Raw genomic sequence first — 9,887 nt, forward strand, 5'->3', positions numbered from 1 at the left:
ATGTCTGTGAGGAGGTAACAGGGAGAGAAGAGCAAGAAAGAGGAGGTCAGCATTAATTCCAAGAGTGAGACAACCAAGTAGATGTCTGTGCCTTCATCCAGCCCTTCAACAAGTATACATTTGCATTAATATAGAAGCATCATTTCTTCCCTCTCCCCTGAAGACCTTGCCTATGATTTACGGTGAGGAGGGCATTGATTAAAAACACCTGAAATAGTTCAGCTAATTATAACTTAATTGGGTTGTTAGTCTCTTCTGCAGTCTTTAGCTGCAACATCTCAGCCTGCTACCTTAGTGGCAACAAGATTAACAGCAGAGTTCTCCAGAGGGAGAAGAAAATTTTTCTTCAATTCTGGCAAATAGGCCAGGTGTGGTGGCTCATGCCTGTAATCCCAGTACTTCTGGAAACTGAGGCAGGCAGATCACTTGGGGTCAGGAGTTCGAGACCAGCCTAGACAACATGGCAAAACCCTATCTCTACTGAAAATACAAAAATTAGCTAAGTGTGGTGGTGTGTGCCTGTACTCCCAGCTTCTGGGGAGGCTGACGCATGAGAATCACCTGAATCCAGCAGGCAGAGGTTGCAATGAGCTGAGATTGTGCCACTACACTCCAGCCTGGGCAACAGAGTGAGATGCTGTCTCAAAAAATAAAAATAAAAAAATTCTGGCAAATAACTGTACTCTGAAAAAGGGTCACACACAGGCCATTTGTGGTAACATAGGCCAACCAACCATCTTGTTAAATAAATTTTGGGCCCTGAGTAGGTCTGTGACCATTGGGGTGGGACCTCAGGAAAAGCTACTCTGGAACTGGGACAGTAGGTGTCCCAGCTTCTGAGCACTTCCATTTGTGTGTGCGGAGCCCTGTGGCTGCTGCAAAAGAAATTCTGCCTGCCGTCATAGGTTCCATTATTGCTGGACACAACTTGGACAGCTCTAGAGGATGCAGAAGGAAGAAACAAATGAACTGTTCTGGTATAGACCTGGGGAAGATGCTTCCTTGTTCTCTCTACAAAATAACATGTATTAAAATCAAATTTTTAGAAAATGTATTTCAAGACACCAACGCCAGACTAAAAGATTCTAATTGTACCTTCTTGCATGAATCCCCATGTCTAGACTAGATATTATCAGGACAATAGTCTCATATCTGAATAAGCTTTTAGTATGCTGGCTCTGAATAGGATGATTTTTCAAGGATCTCAATTTTGTTATGGTTTAGGTCAGGAGAGGGCAAATAAGCATGACATCATAGTAACCATCTAGGAGAGCTAAAAAGGAGGCCCTCTTGACAATAGGAAAATAACATACAGTGAATTAGAAACTTCATTAGACAGAATGTTCAGAGACCAGCCTGTTTTCCTTGATGGGATTTTCTGGGTAGCTGTGTGTAAACAGTTAACTTATATTAAACATCTTTCTTAAATATATTAATAATATAATTTTCATGCATAGTCTATTGGACACAATTTATTCTTCTTTCTTGATGGAGTCTGCATTGCCTGGAACTGTCATTAAGATCACAGTTGTCATTGTATGGCCCCAAAGAAAAGCATTTCCTTGTATCTATACCTACCTCTATATGCTGGAAGTCATGTCTATTTCACAATAATTTCCTGTTTCCTACAAAATGATTTTTCTCATCTGCCTTTCATCTCTTCCTTCTCTTCTCTTTTCATGTGCCTTAATGTTTTGCTTGCTTGTTTTCTTTCCTTTTAATGGTTCTGTTGAAATATTATTGTGGACTTCAAAGCCAGATTACCTGGGTTCAAATCCAGGCTCCAATACTTAATTAGCTGTGTGACTTTTTTTTTTTTGGTGGAGCCTCTAAACATAGGGTTCCCAAACCTGGTCAGATATCAGAATCACCTGGGGAGAAATTTTAAAGTCTAGTTTCCTGGGCCCCCTGCCATAGATTCTGACTCAGTCAGTCTGGAGAGGGGCCTGTTGCAGCTGATTCACAGAGTAACATTTGGGAACCATTACTTAAAATGTGGGGGTCTCCTGTGGTGCTGTCCTTGTTTTTCCCTCCTATTCTCTTGCATTTTCTTCCATTTGTAAGTTTGGGGTTTTCTTTGCCTGCTAGTTATGGACCTTTGTATAACTACCCATTTTCTTACTTGCTAAACTGACCAACCATAGTATTTTGTTGATCTTGGGTTTCATATTATGCATTTGTGGTCACTCCTCATGGTATGATTGTGACTTCTACTCTTGGAAAAAAATTACCAGATACATGAAGGCTCCAATTAATCTAGATTTGCTGTGGTGAAAGATAGTACATTGTTGTAGCATTATACATGAGGGACTAAACTGAGCTTTAGGAATCAGCGTATTGTAAGGTAGGAGAAGCTTCAGGGATTTGCTTATCTAACATAACTAACTGATATAAAAGAAAGAAGGGGGTTGTCTTCTGCCATATAATCATAGCAGATGTGCTAAAAGGCAGTCACTTACAGGGCTCTGAAAGGTCAGGCTACTCTCCTGGTTGTTTGACTTACGGGCAGATTGATGGAAATAGATTATTCCTCTCTTTATCCATTCCCTGAGTCCAAAAACACCTTACGCTCTATCTCAGGAAATATTCTGAGGCAACAGAATGAGTGACAATCCAGGCACAAGGCTGAGAAGCAAAATTTAAGGTGCAGAGAGTTTGAGATTGGGGCACCAGTAGAAGAGGGAGAACAGAAGTGAGGTGTTTACAGAGGAGAGAAGTCTCTCAGTAAACTGGGAACTGGGCAACTGTGGGGACTGCATCCAGGGTGGAGAACTAAGACTGTGCCCAGTAAAGAGGGAGGAGGACAAATGGGCTCAAGGAGCTACTTTGGATTCTCTGTTGGAGGTAGATTTTGTGTGGAACATTTTATAGATGTCACAGGGGACATGATTGATGGAACGATGCAACAGACACTGTACAGGAACATAAAGTTTTTTAATCATAAAATAAGGGATAAAGAAAGTTCTGGGTTGGCTGGGCGCAGTGGCTCACACCTGTAATCCCAGCACTTTGGGAGGCCGAGGTGGGCGGATCACGAGGTCTGGAGATTGAGACCATCCTGGCTAACACAGTGAAACTCTGTCTCTACTAAAAACACAAAAAATTAGCTGGGTGCGGTGGCGGGCGCCCATAGTCGCAGCTACTTGGGAGGTCGAGGCAGGAGAATGGCATGAACCCGGGAGGCGGAGCTTGCAGTGAGCTGAGATCCCGCCACTGCACTCCAGCCTGGGTGACAGAGCAAGACTCTGTCTCAAAAAAAAAAAAAAAAAAAAGGAAAGAAAGAAAGTTCTGGGAGTAAAGGAGAAGACAAAGTGTCATGCTCCCAGACCGAGGTGCAGGCTTCCATATTCCCAGCTCCTATGATGACATCTAGCTATTGATGCCCAGGTGGAGCAGTGATTTCACTAGGCATGAGAAACTCACTTCTGCCCATTCTTACAGGTACTTTCATACCTTCTGGAGTCCTTCACAGTATCCTGGTTGCCAGATGCAAGTAACTGATACAAAACTACAACACATTTCTAACACTTCCTGCAAGACAGTTAATCAAAGACCAATTCCCCAGGAGCATCCTACAACTCGCTGAAGTTGCAAGACTGTTGGAGATCTACCCCAGAACGGCAATAACATGAAGATAGACATGGTTCTGCACATATTCCAGGACTCCATATCTGTACTGAATGACTAAAAATAAATCTGTTTAAAAAATTAAGTGTTATGGTACATCTTGCTCTTTTTCCATTTAAAAAAATTAAAGCATAATTTGCATATAGCAAGATTTACCCTTTTTAAAGTAGTTATGTGAGTTTGACAAACACACACAATCATGTAACCACTGCCATGATCAAGATATAGAACAGCTGCATCACCCCTAAAATTCTGTCATACTCCTTTGTAGTTAACTCCTCCAACCCCTGGCATCTGACAACCATTGATGTTTTTATCTTGTGAAAGGAAAATAAGTCTTTGGACACCAAAGTCACTAAGCCAAAGGGAAAAGTCAACCTGGGAACTGTGTAGGGCAAAGCTACCTCACAGTCTGTTCCTAAAAAGATAGCTACTAAGATTAAAAAGCTACGTACCTCCCTCACAAGGAATTTCCTTGAGGACAAAAGACAGACAGAACTCAAAGTCACCCCTCTGCTCATTTTGGAAAGGCTAATCAGAAACTCAAAAGAATGCAACCGTTTGTCTCTTAGCTACCTATGACCTGGAAGCCCCCTTCCTCTTTCGAGTTGTCCCACCTTTCCAGACTGAACCAATGTTCATCTCATATATATTGATTAATGTTTCATGTCTCCCTAAAATGTATAAAACCAAGCTATGCCCCGACCACCTTGGGCACATGTCGTCAGGGCCTCCTCAGGCTGTGTCACAGGTATGTTCTTAACTTAAGCAAAATAAACTTCCTAAACTGACTGAGACCTGTCTCGGATACTTGGGGTTCACAATCTGTATAGTTTTGCTTTTTCCAGAATGTCAAATATATGGAATCATTACAATAGGTGGCCTTTTGGGCTTGAGTTACTTGACTTGGCACGCCTTAGTGGAGATTCATCCCTGGGATGTACATGCCAGTGGGTCACTTATTGCTGAGTGTCTTGCATTTTTTTTTTTTTTTTTGAGTCAGGGTCTCACTCTGTTGCCCAGGCTGCAGTGCAGTTGTGGCACAATCACAGCTCACTGCAGCCTCGATCTCCCAGTCTCAAGCAATCCTCTCACCTTAGCCTCCTGAGTATCTGGGACTAAAGGTGTACACTACCAAACTGGCTAGTTTTTTATATTCTTTGTAGAGATGGGGTCTGTATTAGCTAGGGTTCTCTAGAGGGACAGAACTAATAGGATAGATGTATATATAAACGTGAGCTTATTAGGGAGTATTGCACTTTACCATATGAATGCTGTATCTCAATAAAAAATTTAAAACCCTTTTCTTTTTGTCAATATATCATTTGTAGCAAGTGGAACAAGGACTTCCTAAGTAAACAGATCTGGGTAATCATTTGTTATGTCGGATTTGGACACATTTCTTGATCTCCTTGATTTTCAGTTTGTCGGTGTAAATGGGATTAATAACCACTTTTTTTTTTTTTGAGACAGAGTCTCGCTGTGTTGCCCAGGCTGGAGTCAGTGGCACAATCTTGGCTCACTGCAAACTTTTCCTCCTGGGTTCAAGCGATTCTCCTGCCTCAGCCTCCTGAGTAGCTGTGATTGCAGGTGCACCCCACCATGACTGGCTAATTTTTGTATTTTTAGTAGAGATGGGGGTTTCACCATGTTGGCCAGGCTGGTCTTGAACTCCTGACCTCAGGTGATCTGCCCACCTCAGCCTCCCAAAGTGCTGGGATTACAGGTGTTAATAAACGCTTTTCAGAATTGTGTAGCTCTCATAAAATAGTGAATATTAAATTCTCCCATATAATATGCATAAAGTACTGTTAACAATTATCCAAGACATGGAAATTAGCAAGTCTTTTCAGTGTCAGTGCGGCTTATGTATAGACCTGAGTGGATGATTATCTAATTCTCCAGGTGGGTACTTTTGTTTGACTTGCTATTTACTACTGACGAGGATATTTTACAACTCTAAGTATAAAAGTTAATTCATAGGAAACTGTTAGCAATGCAAATAATTCTCGTCAAAGAGCAATGCAGAGGGATAAAAATATCTTGGTTGGAAATATCACTCCAAGGTTACACTATTATTTGCCCTCTGGACATGAACCAATCTTTATCTAAATTATGAATCTTATTCAAACATTCTTCTTTGTTTTTCAGCCTCTATAAATACTTGTTTTTCCTATTTCAGCTGCCTGCTGGTTCCTTCATTAACAAGTTAAAAAACCTTTGACTTGTGCTCCCTTTATATTTGAATGAGTCATATATATATATATTTTTTGAAACGGAGTCTCGCCCTGTCACCCAGGCTGGCGTGCAGTGGCGCAATCTCAGCCCACTGCAGCCTCTGTGTCCTGGGTTCAAGAGATTCTCCTGCCTCAGCCTCCCAAGTAGCTGAGACTACAGGCGTGCGACACCACACCTGGCTAATTTTTTTTGTATTTTTAATAGAGACAGGGATTCACCATGTTGGCCAGGCTGGTCTCCAACTCCTGACCTCAGATGATCTGCCCACCTCAGCCTCCCAAAGTGCTGGGATTACAGGCATGAGCCACCACCCCTGGCTGAGTTATACTTTTAACTTTGTATCTGGCAATAATTAACAGAGTGCTTTGCTCATAATAAGTGTTAGATAAATTTTAGCTTTTATTCTCATCCCAACTTTTTTCTCCTTATATCTAGGTATGGGAAATAATATTAAATGAGGTATGTTTCTTTCACAACTGATTTTCCAATTTATTTTTGTTTTATTTCATCAACATTAAGATGAGATCAGGCAAGGCACGGTGGCTCATGCCTGTAATCCCAGCACTTTGGGAGACCAAGGCGGGCAGCTAACCTGGGGTTGGAGTTCGAGACCAGCCTGGCCAACATGGTGAAACCCCATCTCCGCTAAAAACTACAAAAATTAGCCAGGTGTGGTGGCAGGCTTCTGTAATCCCAGCTACTTGGGAGGCTGAGGCAGGAGAATTGCTTGAACCTGGGAGGCAGAGGTTGCAATGAGCCGAGATCGTGCCACTGCACTCCAGCCTGGGCAACAAAGGAAAACTCCGTCTCAAAAAAAAAAAAAGATGAGATCACTTAAAATCGTAATATTGAAAATATTTTATTCCATTTATAAAAACAAACTTTTCATGATAAGTTAGCATTAAGTTTTTTTTTAATTGGGAAGTTGTAAGGAGCAGGAATAGAGAATCCTATAAATTTGCTTTATGTTTTTTTTTCCAGGTGCATTTGTTTAAGGGTGTGTAGAGGAGAATGGAGTAGGGGAAGAAGTACATTAGATTTAATAGATTTTGGTTAGGTTATGCAAAGCCAGCGGTAAATGGCATACTGGTGCTTGCTAAAGTTGTGGCGAGGGGAGAGGACACTAATGAGGCAGGTGGTATATTAAAAATTAGCAATAAAACTTTATGTGACTTTTTATATTTTTAAAAGCATTTTCATATACTTTATCTTATTTAACCCTCAAAGCAACATCATAAAATAGATTCTTCTGTTGCATATAGAATACTGGCTCAAAGAGCTCAAGGTCAATCAATGAATTAGTGACTTTTATAGAACAGAGACCACTTCCAAATCTAGTGCTTGCCCTGTGGTACTGCATGACCACCACCCTAGCTACTGCTATGCATTGGGTGTTTTCATTCCCCCACTCATTCATATGTTGAAGCCTAAACCCCCAGTGTGATGGCATTTGGAGGTGAAGTCTTTGCGAGATAATCAGGTCGTGAGGGTGGACCCTTCCTGAATGGGATTCATGCCCTTATAAGAGACAGGAGAGAGATGATCATGATCTCTCCTCTGCGAAATGAAGGTGCAGTAAGAAGACAGTCTTCCGCAAACCAGGAAGAGAACCCAGACCAGACACTAGATCTGCCAGTGCCATGATATTAGACATCTCAGCCTTCAAAACTATGAGAAATAAATTTCTATTGCTTAAGTCATCCAGTCTAGAGTGTTCTGAATAGCATCCTGAACTAAGATACCTACCAAATCTATTTGTAATATAAGTTTCCCTGTAAAGCCCTTATCCTGAAACTTCTAAGACTGGACATTTAAAGCTTCCTTAAAGTCCCTCCCAGCAAAAGACCTGAATATTAGTAATGAGACTAATATTTACAATAGAGAAGAAAAAGAAAAATATAGTTTTTGCTAAATTTTTCTACTTTGTTAAATGTTTACATTTATTCTCAATTCTAAAAGGAAGATACTTTGGGCTTTGGGAGCTTCAAAAATTTGGGTCTTTTCTTTATTGAGAAGTTGTAGATGAGGGGAGCAGTGAATGATCCTGTAAATTTACCTTAAAATGGTTTTCTAGATGCATCTGTCTGGCTGTTTGCAGAGGCACACAGAACATGGGATTCAGGAGTGGATTAGACTTTGACATGCTAGGTCAGCATATCTCAAATCAAAGGTAGGGGGTGGTGTGGGTTTTTGTTGAAGTTGAGAGATGGGGAGAGGCAACTGGGGAGGACAGTTTGAAAACAGCTATCTTATTTACCTGTATAGCCTTGGACCTCTGAAATATTATAGCTAAAGACAGCTGGGAGAACTGAGGTCTGCATATAAATAGTAATGTTTCTCCTTCTCAAGATGAAAGAAATGGAGTAAGAATGTAGGTTTAGATGCTAAAAGAGTCAAAAGTCTAGATGCCCAGTCTTTCTCTTCATCTCCTACTTCCGGCCCTTTATGTCTCTTCTGTGATTCGATTAGTTCACTGCTGCTTCTTGCTTCTTACAGTAATTATTGATTCTCAGCTTCACTTTCACCTCAACTGAGCTGGGGGCCATTCATAAACATCAGGTTAACCTAGAAGCTTTCTCTTGTCTCCTCTTTTGCTAGTTCCTCAGAGAGGGCATGAAAGGAGCTGATCTTCAGAGCCCTCAACTCTTTTAGCACAGAATTTTGTCCTTATACATTTATATAGAAGCGGGGTAGACATTTAGGATATCTTTAAACCAGGTATATAATAAAGTATTCTAACTCAGAGCAGGACATAGCACAAATAAATCAAATGCCCTGAAGGGAATGGAAAAGAAAATCTATTTCCAGAATATTTGCATTCTATTAACTTCAGCTCAGGTACTCAACTTCAGGTCAGGTACTTAACAACTTTGCATGCATTATAGCACTAGATGTGTTCCCAAATTCACTTAGGTGACATCTCCAATGCTTTCCCTCTTACCCATGGAAAGGATCCTCCTGGAAATTAAAAATGGCTTTAGCAACCTCAGTATTGAGAGGGCGAGTGCCTTTCCTTACTCAGGACCCAGTGGCATTGGGATCCATGGAACATAGGAGCATAAGACAGAGGCAGCTGTCTTCTGACTTGTCACCCTCTGGAGGTAATAACATTAGCACCTCGCCAGCCTTTCATCTGCCACCTGTACCCAGCACTTGACACTTGTCTCCCAGCTGGTCGACAAGCTCTGTTTTCAGTCACCAAGGAAGGCCTCATTTCCATGTGGCTCTGACCTCAGCAGGGGAGTCTGTGGCAGGCAGAAGCCAGGCAAGTGCAGGGATGGAAGCCATTGCAGTGCTGGTATCCAGCCACCACAGCTCGGGAGGCCAAGTGCTGAATGCCTTGGGGTGTTCTGGGGGAATGTTAATGTGTAGATAAGGAGGCATTTGCATCGCACTAGTTAATAGACAGGAATCCTCTGAGACAATTCCAGGTCATCTTCTCCTGCCAGCCTTTAAAATGCCCTTCTTCTCCCATCTCCAAAAGCTTCAATGTGTTATATATTTCAAAGGCAGTTACTGAGTGAAGGCAACATCCCACCACTCATTTTGTCTGCCTTTGTTTTTCGGTCTTTTCTAGAAATTGTCCAGAGAGCAGGGGCCATGTTTACTAACTCAGCTGGTATTGCATGATGAGGCTGTCTCAAGGGCAGTCTGATGCTATTGTTGAATGGATCTCAAGACACCTACTGTAAGCTATGGAAACACTGTATGACCCCTACCACTGATATGGCCACCAATATCATTGTAAAGGAGAAAGCAATGGCAGGGAAAGTTGGTGGTTCTTATGTGAAAGTAATTTCATTCGTGATCGCAGCAGATGGTACACAGCAATACTGCTGTGATGAACTGATTATAGTGACACGTGAGTGATAGTCTGTAGAATGTGGGTTCCCAGGAGCTTTTCTAAAAATCAGTGTTACCATTTCTATGCCCCTCAAGCAATCACGTCCTTCTATTATATCTGTCTGTTACTCCACAAATTATAACTTTCATCCCTTTAAGACTTCTTGAGCACTATTAAA

Source organism: Trachypithecus francoisi, unplaced genomic scaffold, assembly GCF_009764315.1.
Source record: "Trachypithecus francoisi isolate TF-2019V2 unplaced genomic scaffold, Tfra_2.0 Lachesis_group3, whole genome shotgun sequence".
Taxonomy (NCBI): Eukaryota; Metazoa; Chordata; class Mammalia; order Primates; family Cercopithecidae; genus Trachypithecus; species Trachypithecus francoisi.